The 12,670-nt window shown below is 48.9% G+C and overlaps 1 protein-coding gene across 3 annotated transcripts in view; it reads left to right on the forward strand.

Moving 5' to 3' along the window:
• The window catches only part of ARHGEF7 (Rho guanine nucleotide exchange factor 7), a 119,658-nt gene that overhangs the window by 15,097 nt on the left and 91,891 nt on the right, over nucleotides 1–12,670 (forward strand). Inside the window, exon 1 of one of the 3 annotated variants that reach the window (XM_044250125.1) lies at nucleotides 12,532–12,583. The exons of the other annotated variants lie outside the window; for them this stretch is intronic. The gene's annotated coding sequence lies outside the window, so the exon portion shown is untranslated. Of the gene's footprint in view, nucleotides 1–12,531; nucleotides 12,584–12,670 lie in introns of those variants that run through there. 3 annotated transcript variants of the gene reach the window in all.

Here is a 12,670-nt window from a genome sequence, read left to right on the forward strand (position 1 = left end):
GCGGACCGAAAACCCTGTGTACGGCGCATCTTCTCTGAGTGCAGGAAGCGTTCTGTGGATGTGCTTGGTACACAAGTAGATTACATAGCATGTTGGACCATGTTAGAGCATGTTGGACCATGTTAGACCATGATAAGTGCTTTGCAGAGAAGCAGCAAGATGGGAGGGGGGGTTGGGGAGAACCAGCAGTTAGGGCAGACGTTCCTGAGAAGTGGCATTTAAACAAAGGCTCCAGGAATATGAGCAAAGGAGTGATATGAATGTCTGTGAGATGGGATTTCAGGCAAGGGGAATAGCCTGTGCAAAGGTCCTAAGGTAAGAGCCTTCCTCGCAAGTTCTGGGAATAGCAGAGGCCAGTGTGAGCCAGGGGAGAGAAGCTGGCTGATGAGTTCAAGGAGGGAACAAGGGAGCAGACTGTGGAGGGTTCACTCAGACATCATAAGGACTTTGACTTAAAAAAAAATTAAGAGGCTTTATTTTCTAGAGCAATTGAGGTTTACAGAAAACTGAGCAGAAAGTACAGAGAATTCCCATATACCCCCACGTTCCCCTGTTAACATTTTGCTCTCCTGCGGTATGCTTATCACTAAGGATGAACGAGGGCTGACACATTAGTAAGTAAAGTCCACAATGTACATTAGGGTCACTTCGTTGTGCACTCTGTGGGTTTGGACAGACGTCCACCGTTACAGTGTCATACAGAGTCATTTCACTACCCTGAAAATTCTCCATGCTCTGTTCATTTTGCCAACCCCTGGCAACCACTGATCCTACTGTCTCCATAGTTTTGACTTTTCCAGAATGCCATAGAATTGGAATCATATAGGATGTAGCCTCTTCAGATTGGCTTCTCTGCTTTAGAAATAGGCATTTAAGTTTCCTCTGAGTCTTTTATGGCTTAGCAGATCATTTCTTTTTATCACTGAATGGTTTCCCACTCTCCAAGGCACCACAGTCCATTTACACATTTGCTACTGAAGGTCATGTTGTTGATGTCCAGGTGTTGGCAGATAAGCTGGTGTAGATATCTGTGCTCAGGTTCCCAGGGATGTGTTTTCAGGTTTTGAGTGAAGCGGATTCACCCAAGAAGCAAGATTGCTACATATGGTGAGATGATGTTAAGTTTGGTTAGAAACCACCAAACTGTCTTCCCAAGTGGCTGCACCATTTTACGTTCTCACCAGGTGTGAAGGAGAGTTCCTCTTGCTCCACATCCGCACCAGCAAATGGTGTTGCCAGCGTTGAATTCTGGCCATTCTAACAGGTGTGCAGTGGTTTCTCCTTGCTTTAATTTGCAGTTCCCTGATGACATAGGGCGTGGAGCATCTTTTCATATGCCTACCTGCTGTCCGTGTCTCTCTTCTTCAGTGAGGTGTCTGTTCAGGTCTTTTGCCCATTTTTAAGTTGGGTCATCTGTTTTCTTATTGTTGAGTGTTAGGAATGCTTTGTGTATTTTGGGTACAAGTCCTTGATTGTGTATGTCTTATGTAAATACTTCCTTTTGGTCTGTGGCCTATCTTCCATTCTCCTTTAGGACTTTGGCTTTTACTCAGAGGATACTGGGAGATTTGGGGGGTTCTGAGTAGAGGAGTCATGTGACACACAGATTATAAATATGCAGGGAGATATTCCAGTTATAGTAATATGGAAGAATGGAGTTCTTGATTATACATTGGCAGCCTTATCTTTAATTAATGAAGGTCAGTTTTTCTAAGTGAGTTTTTGAAAATGTATTTCCCACCTACAGACACAACTCATCTTGTTCACAGCTGCTGCCCATATACTCTGATACTTAAGAGTTTCAGGAGAAAACTAATGATCTGTTTATCACCTTTTTATTAGTCACAGTTAACAGGAAACTCTCAACTGGCTGCCGGGCTGCAGTCTTCTCCTTTGCCTGGCCTTTCCCTCTAGGGAGGGTCTCAGCTGCTATTTATGGCGAAGCACTGGCCAGCACAGGTCCTTAGCTGTTTTCTATCCCTTTAGTTGGGTTTCTTCCTCTGATGAAGCCTCCCTTTAGCTTCCTAGTTTCCAAAATCATCCAGCTCTCTCTGCATGCCTCAAGCCTCCCACATGCTATCAAGTGGATTAAAATAGTGTGTGTTCTCAGGTGGTCAGTGTCCAGACTTCTGTCTCTGAGGCTTTCATTTGCCTCAAAGGCAGCTTCTCAAGCAGTTTAAAAATGAAAGACAGATTCCTTAGCTGGGAGGGAAGGGCACAAGGCCGTGCACTGCTCTGTAGCTCCCACCATGGCCCTTCCATTTGGCTGTGTGCGGGTAGGGGCATTCAGAAGGCTACCTCAGAAGCAAGTATGAGTAGCTAAGGCAAAACAAACGGGGAACAGCAGGGCAAACATAAAAACTCTCCGGGACATCTGAGAATACAGATTTAAACAGTGGAATGCCACTGGTGGCTGCAGGAATGGGAGAGGACATTCTAGCCTGAGGTGTCTTTGGTCCAAGGTAGGGCTGAGGTTGAGGCAAGGAGCAGAACTGGCCGACTGAGCTGCCACTAGTGGCCCCATTCAGAGAGCAGAATGCGTGGGCTCTCAGAGCAGGGGTGGGAGGTGGTGGGATTCCTTCTGTCCTAGTGGGTTTTCAGACCTACTTACTGCACTGATATTACAAGGATATACAGCAAGTACCCAATTTGGATTTATTTAGCACGTTTGTATCAGAGGCCACCAACTTCTTCACAGGCTTTTCCACTAACAGACAAAGTTATCACAACAGAAGGTATCACCAACCATTCTGAAACGTGTTTGGCAAGAGAGGAAATGGACGCCAAAGGGTCGGAAACAATACAGAAACGAAGCTGAAGAATAAAGCCAAGCCGTTTGCAAGGTTTGCAAGATGCTGCATCGTAATTCGTGGGTTGTTCTCAGCAGGCCACGAGCAGGAGGATAAGAGAAAAGAAAGAATCTTCCATATGAAACACTGAAAACTTGAGATGCAAAAAATCTCTGATTACAAGGCCCAATTCATTATTTTATGATTTTGTTCTTTTCTGCTTTCCTGTATCAAGATTCTTCAAAGGCCTAAAAAAATGGCATCTGCTTATAGAATGTAATGAGACATGAACTCACAACGGCTCGTCCCCGGCACCTCTGCTCCCCCGGGGTCCGAATCGCAGCCAAACAGAGCACACACTGTTTCCCAGACCGCTCTCGTGCCACACACCTGCCTGTACGGATCTACCATTATGGAGGGAAGAAAATGCCGCTTCAGAAATTTATTCTAGGTTATCTGATGAATGTTTTATGTTCATATTTCTTCAAATCCATTTTTGGCATTGGCGGGAATCTTGGACGGATGCCACCATCTCTGAGGTCTAAAAATGTGCTTCTGGAGTTGGTGGAAAGCAAGCCTCAGGGGACTCACGAGTTAATTTAAGCTGTGCAGTCTTGCTGGTCTTCTTGAGAGTCTGCGTGCCTGGGATATATGAATGTCGTTAGGGAACTGGGGATTTGGTACATTCATATTTGTTTTTGCCTTTTATTTTGGCTGGTTTCACACTAATGGAGCACATTTTATTTTTTCCCAGATGACCGTAGCCCCTGCACAAGAATTGGGCTTTGGGAGATGTTGAAGGAGAGCAAAAGAAAAATATACTTTATTAAAGGCTTAATTTTTTTCCTTCAGTAAGCCACATCTAATCCTAGGCTACACATTTCTGGGAGATGGTTTACTTATTGGGTATTTGGTGATCAAGTTCTTAATTTCAACGTGATGCTTCTTTGTTTTCCAGTGGGTTTGGAGGAAGAGATGCCCAGTAGGCTGGCAGGCGAGCCCTGACCACCTGTACTTTCACTCCGCTGAGCATCACTGGCAATAGAAGGAGCACAGAATGCTCTAGAAGAGCAGTCTAATGAAAATGGAGGCTACTGGGTATTTAGAATTGGAGGACCCGTGAAGTGCTAATCAAGGAGACCTGAGGGTTTTAACCATGGCATTGCACCTCCACGAGGGTTGTGTTTGTCTGGAGGGGGGGGGTTGTACAAGGACTCCAACCCATTGGCAGCTGGGCTCTCCAAGGACTGTTTTGTAATGGGGAAGGCATCTTGGCCTGAGGAGAACACTAGTTTGGAGTGTTTACCTTCCTCTTCTTAAAAAAAAAAACTGTATTAACAATACTTATGTGGTATAAAATTCACAGGGCACAAAAAAGTATAAAGTGAAAAGCAAGTTTCCCTTCCCCTGACCTCCAGGCCCCCCGTTCCTTTTGTTGAGGCAACCCTTGTTCAAGGTGTCTGGTGTGTGCTTCCAGAGAAATTTCATGCTTTTCTAAGCACCCATGTATATTTTTTTCTTGCCTCCTCTTTTTTTTTCATTAAAGGTAGGACGTTATGCATACATTCCCCATGTTCCTTTTCCCCACTTAGTGTAACTAGGAGGTCATGATAGATCAGTAATTAAAGCTGCTGCCTTTTGAAAGAATCGGGGGGCGGTGCTCTGTTTGTGGAAGTACAGTATGCTGCAATTGACTCAGTCCCTTCTCTGAATTGTTTCCCATCTGCTGCTGTCACAGGCTGTTCTATTTTTAGTTCACTGGGTTAGGGTCCCAGCAGCAAATGGTGGGCACACTAGGCAGAGGTGGCTGAAGAGTTTACTGCAGAGGGTGTTGACAAAATGTGGGCAGGGGTGAGGACAGCCACGAAGAGAAGTGGAGGCACCCTAGAAAGCCATGAGCTCCCTTCAGCCTGCAGGAGAAGGCAGGGGAGGTGGGTTATGGGAGCCGCTGGGAGCTCCCACCAGGAGCGGTTGACTATGGTCAAGGAGCACAGCCAGTGCTGTGTAAAGGCTTAACAGTGGCTCCCTGTATTGCGGAGCCCTGAGTTGTAGCGTCTGCCCGTTTCTGTGGTGTAAATACTTGTACCGTGGCCGGTTCCAGTGACCCATGTGGTGTTTCTGAATGCAGAGCTCGGCTGGGGAGCATGGGGTCAGCTCCTGGGAGAAGCTCCAGCACGTCACGGTGGCACCTAGTCCCTGCTTGGGCTTCTGACCAGCCGAGCACCCGAGGAGGGAGAGCAGGGGAGCCTGGTGGCTGCAGTGCCCAGAGGCCTGCCTCCTGGAGCGGGCTGGTGCAGGGGGCAGGCTGCAAGCCCTGGGGCAGGTTATGTTTCTGCAGTCCCCACTTCCTCGTCGGTGAAGAACAGAACTGCCTCCAGTGTTCTCTGAGCCTTTCTGTGCTAAGGTCCTCTGCCAGCTCTGTGAGTTGGGGGACCCGAGGGGGCAGTAGGCTGACTGGGTAATGGAGGATGCCTAGGGCCCCTGCACTTGGGAGACTCATGTCTAAAAGAGGAGAGAGGGTGTGCGCAAGCACGTCTGGCTACGGGGAAGCGTAGCTCTTTGTAGCCATGGTGATGAGACTGTTGATGGCAGAGACCCCAAGACCTCTGTTCTGGGGTTTGGAATTTGATATCTCAGTGGGGGGAATACGAATATTTCTTGATTAATGGTTCAGCTGGCATCTGCCACTAGTTCTTGGAGTATGGTCCTGGTACCTTCAGCATCTCCTAGGATGCCAGAAGTCCACAGCCTTGGGTTCCACCGCACACCGAGGGATCCAACTCTGGCAGGGTGTAGTGATGGTACTCTGGGTGTTCTGACGCTCGCATTGTGTTTGAGAATCACTGAGTTATAGGATATCTGTGTTCCAGACTTGGCTGAAAGCCAGTTGGATGGGGCATCCCAGAGACCCCTTGCCCCCAACTTCTGGACTTTACTTCAAACGTACTCAGTCAGAATCTCTGGGAACTACGATCGTGGGTAGTTAGCGCGTTAACCAGATAGCATGCCCGTGGTCATATTCTCTACTCTTGATCTCAGTTGTTGCCATGCATGGAACCTGTCTGAATTAGCTGCCTTGCTACAAGTACCTGTTCTTTCCCATGAAGTTTTGTAAACTCAGACCTGCTAAACGCTTCCAGTGAAGTCAGCTGGCTGCCCAAGCTGACACTTTTTTTGGACCGAGGGTGGCCAGCTGGTTGTTCCCAGCATGGAGAGAGAGAGAAGAGAAGGAGGAAACTGGACAGCTCTGGAAGTCTCTGAAGTACGACCGTATCATGGCTGTGATGTAGTTTATTGCAAAGTCTCAGGACTCCTGACACATCCTTTATCAAATATTGAGTACAAAGGGTGTATTTCCAAGGAAAGTCACAACAGTTTTGGGACTGTCCGTGCCTTTGACTGATTAGAGTTCTTGATGGAAAGACCTGAAGTTAATTGCTGTGGGAAATTTGGGACAGGATTTTTGGGGGCTGGATTGGGATATTGTTGGTCATTGAAAAGTAGCCACTAGAGAGAGCAGAGGAGTGCTTGACTTCGGGTTGTGGAGATGTTGGTGATTATATGTAAAGCTGCTGTGTGAATTCTTTTTTGTGGGGAAGGCAGAGGGAGAGAGAGAGAGAATTTTTTTTAAAGATTTTATTTATTTATTTATTTGACAGAGAGAAATCACAAGTAGGCAGAGAAGCAGGGAGAGAGAGAGGAGGAAGCAGGCTCAGCGCTGAGCAGAGAGCCTGATGCAGGACTCGATCCCAGGACCCTGAGATCATGACCCGAGCCGAAGGCAGCGGCTTAACCCACTGAGCCACCCAGGCGCCCAAGAATTTTTTTTTTTAAGATTTTGTTTATTTATTTGACAGACATGGAGATCACAAGTAGGCAGAGAGTGAGAGAGAGGAGGAAGCAGGCTCCCTGCTAAGCAGAGAGCCTGATGTGGAGCTCGATCCCATGACCTTGGGATCATGACCCCAGCTGAAGGCAGAGGCTTTAACCCACTGAGCCACCCAGGGGCCCCTAGAGAGAGAATCTTAAGTGGGCTCCATGCCCTAACCTGACACAGGGCTTGATCTCAGAACCTGAGATCATGGCTTGAGTCAAGAACAAGAACCAGGTCCCTAACAGACTGGGCCACCCAGGTGCCCTGTGCACATTCTTACACACAGCTTTTTGTGGACGTGTTTTCATCTTTCTTGGGTAAATGCCTAGGGGAAGACTCGCTGGCAGGGGGCGGGGCGGGCGGCTTATGTAAGTTTAACTTCTTGAAAGACTGATGGTTTCCTGTGTGTATGCTTTCCCACTCCCACTAGTCAGGTATTGGATGCCAATGGCTTTCCATCCTTGTGGACACTTGACAGTGTCCGCCTTTCCCATGTTATCCATTCTGGTGGGTGCAGAGTGTTACCTGCGGTTTTAACTTGCGTTTACCTGATGACTTGTTCACGTGCTGTCGCTCATAGAGCTTCTCCAGTGAGGCATGCAGGGGCGCGGGGGGGTGTCTTCTTTTGCATCTCTGGTTTAGTTCTCCCCCTGCAGTCTTACCCATGACCTCGACGGCCAATTTCCCACCACCCCAGAAAACACCGGCGGCTTCTCAAACGTCACACCCTTGAAAATGCAGTCCATCTGTCTCCGCCTTTCCGCTCCAACTCCGATGTCCATTTTGTTGCTTAGGCCTCTGGCCTTCCCCTACGTCCACAGTATTTATGCTCTATTCTGTGCTTCCATTGTCCACTGTCCATGTTGTGTGGGATTCTTCCCTGGCCCATGCAGGGCAGGGCCCTGTCTCTCTTTGCAGTCACGGTACCTGTGACAAGGTCTGGCATAGAAACTAGACTAGTTGCTGTTCTTGTTGCTCAAAAACTAGACTTGTTGAATTAGCTTGTCTTCCCAACAGCTCTGTGAGAAAGACTGAGCCTTAAACTGAGGATAAAGGTGTAGACCCAGAGGGCTCATCTGACTTGTCCAAGGTCAGCATGTGTGTTATAGGGTGAGGCAGTACTTACTATAGAGTTTCGACCCTTTTACATTATAGTTTTCCAAACAGGTATGTTGTTTGAGGTGCAGTATCCATGGAACAGGCTAGCGTCATGCCCCCATGTGCACACATGGGGAGACTTTTAAAACAGTTCATCTCCAGTGGCTCAACTTGCACAACTCACTTCTCTGAGAAGGTGCCCGAGATCAGGGAAGGCCACAAGCTCTCTGAGCCGTCCCAACACCCCCTTCTCCCACTTCATGTAAAAAGGCAGACCATTCACTCACGCGTCTCTCTGAGGCACATTGCTGCAAGATGGAAAACCTTCCAGCTGTGTAACCAACAGACAAATACCCCTGGTGTTGAGAAGCAGAGGGTTTAAAGTCTGGAATTTTGCAGCTCAGAGGTTTCTACCTGATCACTTTCAGAGAGACGGCAAGGAGACCCTAATCATGCTGCTAACGGAGGCTTTCAAAATTTTACTGATGATTGATTATATCTGGACTTTGGCTATGTAATTCAGAAGGCTTCAAAGAATGAAGTTACAAAATAACAAAGCTCCTTCCATTTTTTATTTACTTATTTTTAGGAATGAGGTTTCTCAGCATTTGCAAAAACAACGCCCAAGACAGGAAGAGAATTAATGCTGGACTCTCTTTCTTTCTAGTAGTAAGGGATAGCTGTCCATGAGTAAATGGACTAAAGAAACCCTCTACATCTCATTAAGATACACATTTCCAGGTAAAGTTTTACATTTTACATTTGATAATTTTCCTCAAAAACCGTTAACATATTGTTCCTATTGTTGATGGGCTCATACCAGTTGTTTCTTTGGAAGAAAAATTGTGACCATTGGATCTTGACGGCTTAGTTATCTTAAAGGCAGAGCTGACTTGTGTGTTAGGTGACCGTGATAACCACTACACAACGGAAACAGATTAGACCTGACTTTTGTGACTGGAAGCTGTCCTGCAGTCAGGTGAGCACTGAGCTAGCAACTGCTGAGCCACTGTTCCTGGGGAAGTGCAGGGTTGGTTTCCTCGGAGTTCAGATCACAACACTTTGTCTACCAGTCGACACGTGATCTTGTTTTAGTGGTATTTGTATGTGAAGACCGCTTATTTAATATATGTTCCTTACAAATAACTGTTTCTTCATAAGGAAACACTATCTCAGGTACAGCACCATGCAGTGACGGCCTCTCCTGTTCAGCTGCACATGGCGTGCACACAGCACACACATACACACTCTACGCCGCACAGGACAGTCACGAAGGAAAGCATTCCACCAAGACAGAACACTTGGAATCCTGTGAAAACATTAATGAAGACCTGACTTGTGGTGGAGCTTACTCTGTGATGGGGCAGAGGGCAGTGTGGTTAAACCTCGTGACCTTGACCTGCCCCTTGGAAAACCAAAGGAGAGTGTGTGACTTACTTGGCAGAAGAGGAATGTGTCAGTGAGGCTGGCATGGGGGATCCACCCCAGGACTTTGGCTTTCACTTTGTGATGGTGTCAGCAACGTTCCCTCCCAGACTGGCTTGAAAAATTCCTTCAGCCTTGTCTTCTTGGCTTTTCACCTCAAATCTTTAAGTGTTTCAGCATAAGGGACGAATGCAGTGAAGGTCAGGCGCCAAAATGTGAGGCTGCATTCCAGCACAGGGTCACACTCTTCCAGATCATTAAAATTTTTTCCCAGGGCAGAATTTCATTCTGATATTTTGGCTGCTGTGAGAGGGACAATTCTTGGAGTCTTGGGCTGACTTTCGTTGCCATCGTCATCATCGTGGACACCAGTGCCAGGCTTTGCCATCTCGTCCAGATCTTTCTTGGTGGGTTCTACTGCCATTTCTGCCAAAATTTCCTCCACGTCTCCCTCCCTCATGTCTCTGAAGCCCTCTCCACTTATCTGCTGTGCAATATGCATTATGTTTTCAACACTGTTCTTTATATTTTCTGTAACACCTTCAAAGCCTTCAAAATTTTTCACGCAGTCGGGCCAAACATTGTCCCAACAGGTATGAATAGTAGCCTGCTTGCTGCTGTCCTAGACGGTGCTGACGTGATCTATGACGATGCGTGTGCTGACGGATTTCCAGTAGTCCATCATGGTGGTTTCCTCACGGGCGTCGAGAGCCTCAAAAGCCTTGCTGTAAAGCTTCCTGGTGTCGTGAGCCTTGAAAGCTTTTATTATGCCCTGATTGAGGGGTTGGATGAGAGAGGCAGTGTTTGGGGGCATGAAGAGAACTTCTATGTTGGGGCGGGCATTTTTAAGTTCCTCGTGGCAATGAACTAGGGCATTATCCAAAATTAATAAAATCCTGAATGCAAGGTTTTTGCTGTGGAGATAGCATTCAGCTTCTGGGGTGAAGCAGTTGTGGAACCAGTCCCAGAATATTTCGGATGCCATCCACGCTTTTTTGTTCCACCTCCAGTGGACCGACATACGGTTTAGCTTCTTCCCTCTAAGTGCCCATGGGTTTTGGGCTCTGTGTACCATTAGGGGTTTGCACTTAAAGTCACCCTTGGCATTGGCACACAGGAGCAAGGTTGCATGGTCTTTGAATGATTTAAAGCCAGGAACCTTGGAGGCCATTTGCATTATATAGGTTTGTTTGCCGACGTTCTTGTAAAACAAGCCTGTCTCGTCAGCATTGAAAATCTCCTCTTCCATATAACCCTTCTCATGTATAAGGCTTAGCAGATGCTTTTTAAATTCTTCTGCAGCTTCTTGATCTGCAGGACCTGCCTTGCCTGCAAGTTTAATGTTTTTCATGTGGTATCGCCTTTTGAAACATGCAAGCCAGCCTGCGCTGGCTGAGAAGGCTTTAACCTTTGCCCGACCTTGGGTAACAAGACTATAAATTTCCTTGGCTTTCAGCCTCACGACAACACTGTCTACTATGCTCTTTTTCTTGGTTGTCATCTCCTGAATCCACAAATTTAGCTGCTTTTCCATCTTTTCCAAAGCTGCATCACGCATAATCGATGTTACTTTAGCACTTTCTGGAGTGGCCTCGCGCACAGATCCACGGATGTCCTCTTCCTTTTTCTGGATGTACCGTATTGTTGATTCGCTCACATTGAATTCACGGCCAACAGCACTGTAACTCAGGCCTGAACGGAGCTTACCTAACACACATATTTTCTCTGTAAGGCACATTACAGGCTTCTTGCGCTTCGGAGCACTAGACAGCGCCTTAGCAGTACATCCAGGGGCCATTTAAAACAATAAAATCAACAAATAGCATAAAAAATGTGAGAAACGTGGTTTCAGTAGACTGTGCAAAGGATATCGGCTTACATTGCCAGCTGAAATAAGGTGGCAGAGCATGGCCTTGTTTAAGTTCAGCTAGGAATGTGTGTGTAAAGGCTGTTCAGATTTTTCACTGCTCTGCACGTGTCTGCAAATGAGAAAGAGCCACAAGTACTGATCTGAGGTTACAAATTTTATTGTGTGGGTGAATTTGCACAGAATCCGTGAACAAGGATGGACTGTATTTATATGGGTGTCTTGCAAAAAAAAAGTTAAAATTTTTAGTATAAAAATATATTAGTTTAGGATGCTGTTTTGTTGGGGGACGTGGAATGGAAGTGAGTTGAAGGAGAAAAGAATGTAAAATTTCTGACTTTTAAATAAGAGCTTGTCGATAATTCTTGAAGACTGATTGGATTTTGTATTTCTATTGTATCTGGAGTGTCCTGAACATTTTTAGAAGGATGCTTAGCAGTTTCAGATGTCATTAGGACATCCGAAATGGAAACTTAGCCAGTATTTGATACCATGAGGGATTTTCACTACATATTCGTAGGCGCTTTTCCAGGATTCTCTTACAGAGCAAGCAGGGGACGAGGAAGCAGCATGGGTTCAGCCGTTCACTGGACACACAAAACAACTTCAATTTGGAGGAACCATGTTGGCAATTTCTTCCAAGACTTTTCAAATTGTAGGGAAGAGTCCGATTTTTGTCGTCTTCACAGCTCCCCACACACCGGTTTTGGGTAGGATTCAAGCTTTCGAAAGGCCGGAGCTCCTGGAAGCGAACCAGAGCAGCCCTGTGGGCTCCCTGGGGAGGACGAAAGCGCGGGGACATCCTCCCGCCCGAGGGCCGGACGCCGCCCTGGGGCACCTCCCGAAACCGAGGCTTCCGCTGGGCGTCGGCTGCTGCTGGCGGGGTCTCGGCGCGCCTCCGCCGCCCGTCCGGCGCTACGGCGCGCGGCCCTCCCGACCCCTGCTGCCCGCGGAGGCTGTCAGCGGCAGGTCCTCCGTGACCGAAGCCGCGGGCGGCCCGCGGGAGCCGCGCTCGAAGCTCCCGGGCCGTGCGGCGGCCGCTGTCCCGCCGCTGGCCTCGCCGTCGGGCCAAGCACTAACGAGGCACTCGGGGCACGCGGGCGTGCGGGAGCGAACGCGGCGCGTCCACCCCAACACGCGCGCCGTCCGCGCCGGGCACTTCCCACGGCCCCGGCAGGAGGCTCGGTCCGCGGCCGCAGCCCGGGGCGGGTCCCCTCCTGCCCCTCCCGGGCTGGCTCACCGCGGGGGCCGGGCTCTCCCCCGTCCGCGGGAGGTGGGCGGGCGGCGTCCACGCCACGGGCCCGAGGACCGGCTGCCGGGGGAAGCCTGCGCGCCGGGCCGGGCGGACCCTGTCGGAGGACGAGGATCGGGGGCCGCGCGGAGGCGGCGGCGGCCCCGGGGTGGGCGGGGCCGGAAGGGCGGCGCGCCGGGCGGCCGGGGCGCGGTCTGAAGACGTCACTGCCGGCGGCGGCCCACTTCCGGGAGAGGGCAGGGGCCCGAGATTGGTGCAGCCCAGAGGAAGGAAAGAGGGTGAGGAGAGGCGGCGGCCGGGCGGGCGGGCGTCAGGGGCGGCCGGGGTCGCTCCGGGCCGCCGGGGCCGCCCGTCCGCGCCCTCTC

The sequence above is a fragment of the Neovison vison genome, chromosome 5, assembly GCF_020171115.1.
Source record: "Neovison vison isolate M4711 chromosome 5, ASM_NN_V1, whole genome shotgun sequence".
Taxonomy (NCBI): domain Eukaryota; kingdom Metazoa; phylum Chordata; class Mammalia; order Carnivora; family Mustelidae; genus Neogale; species Neogale vison.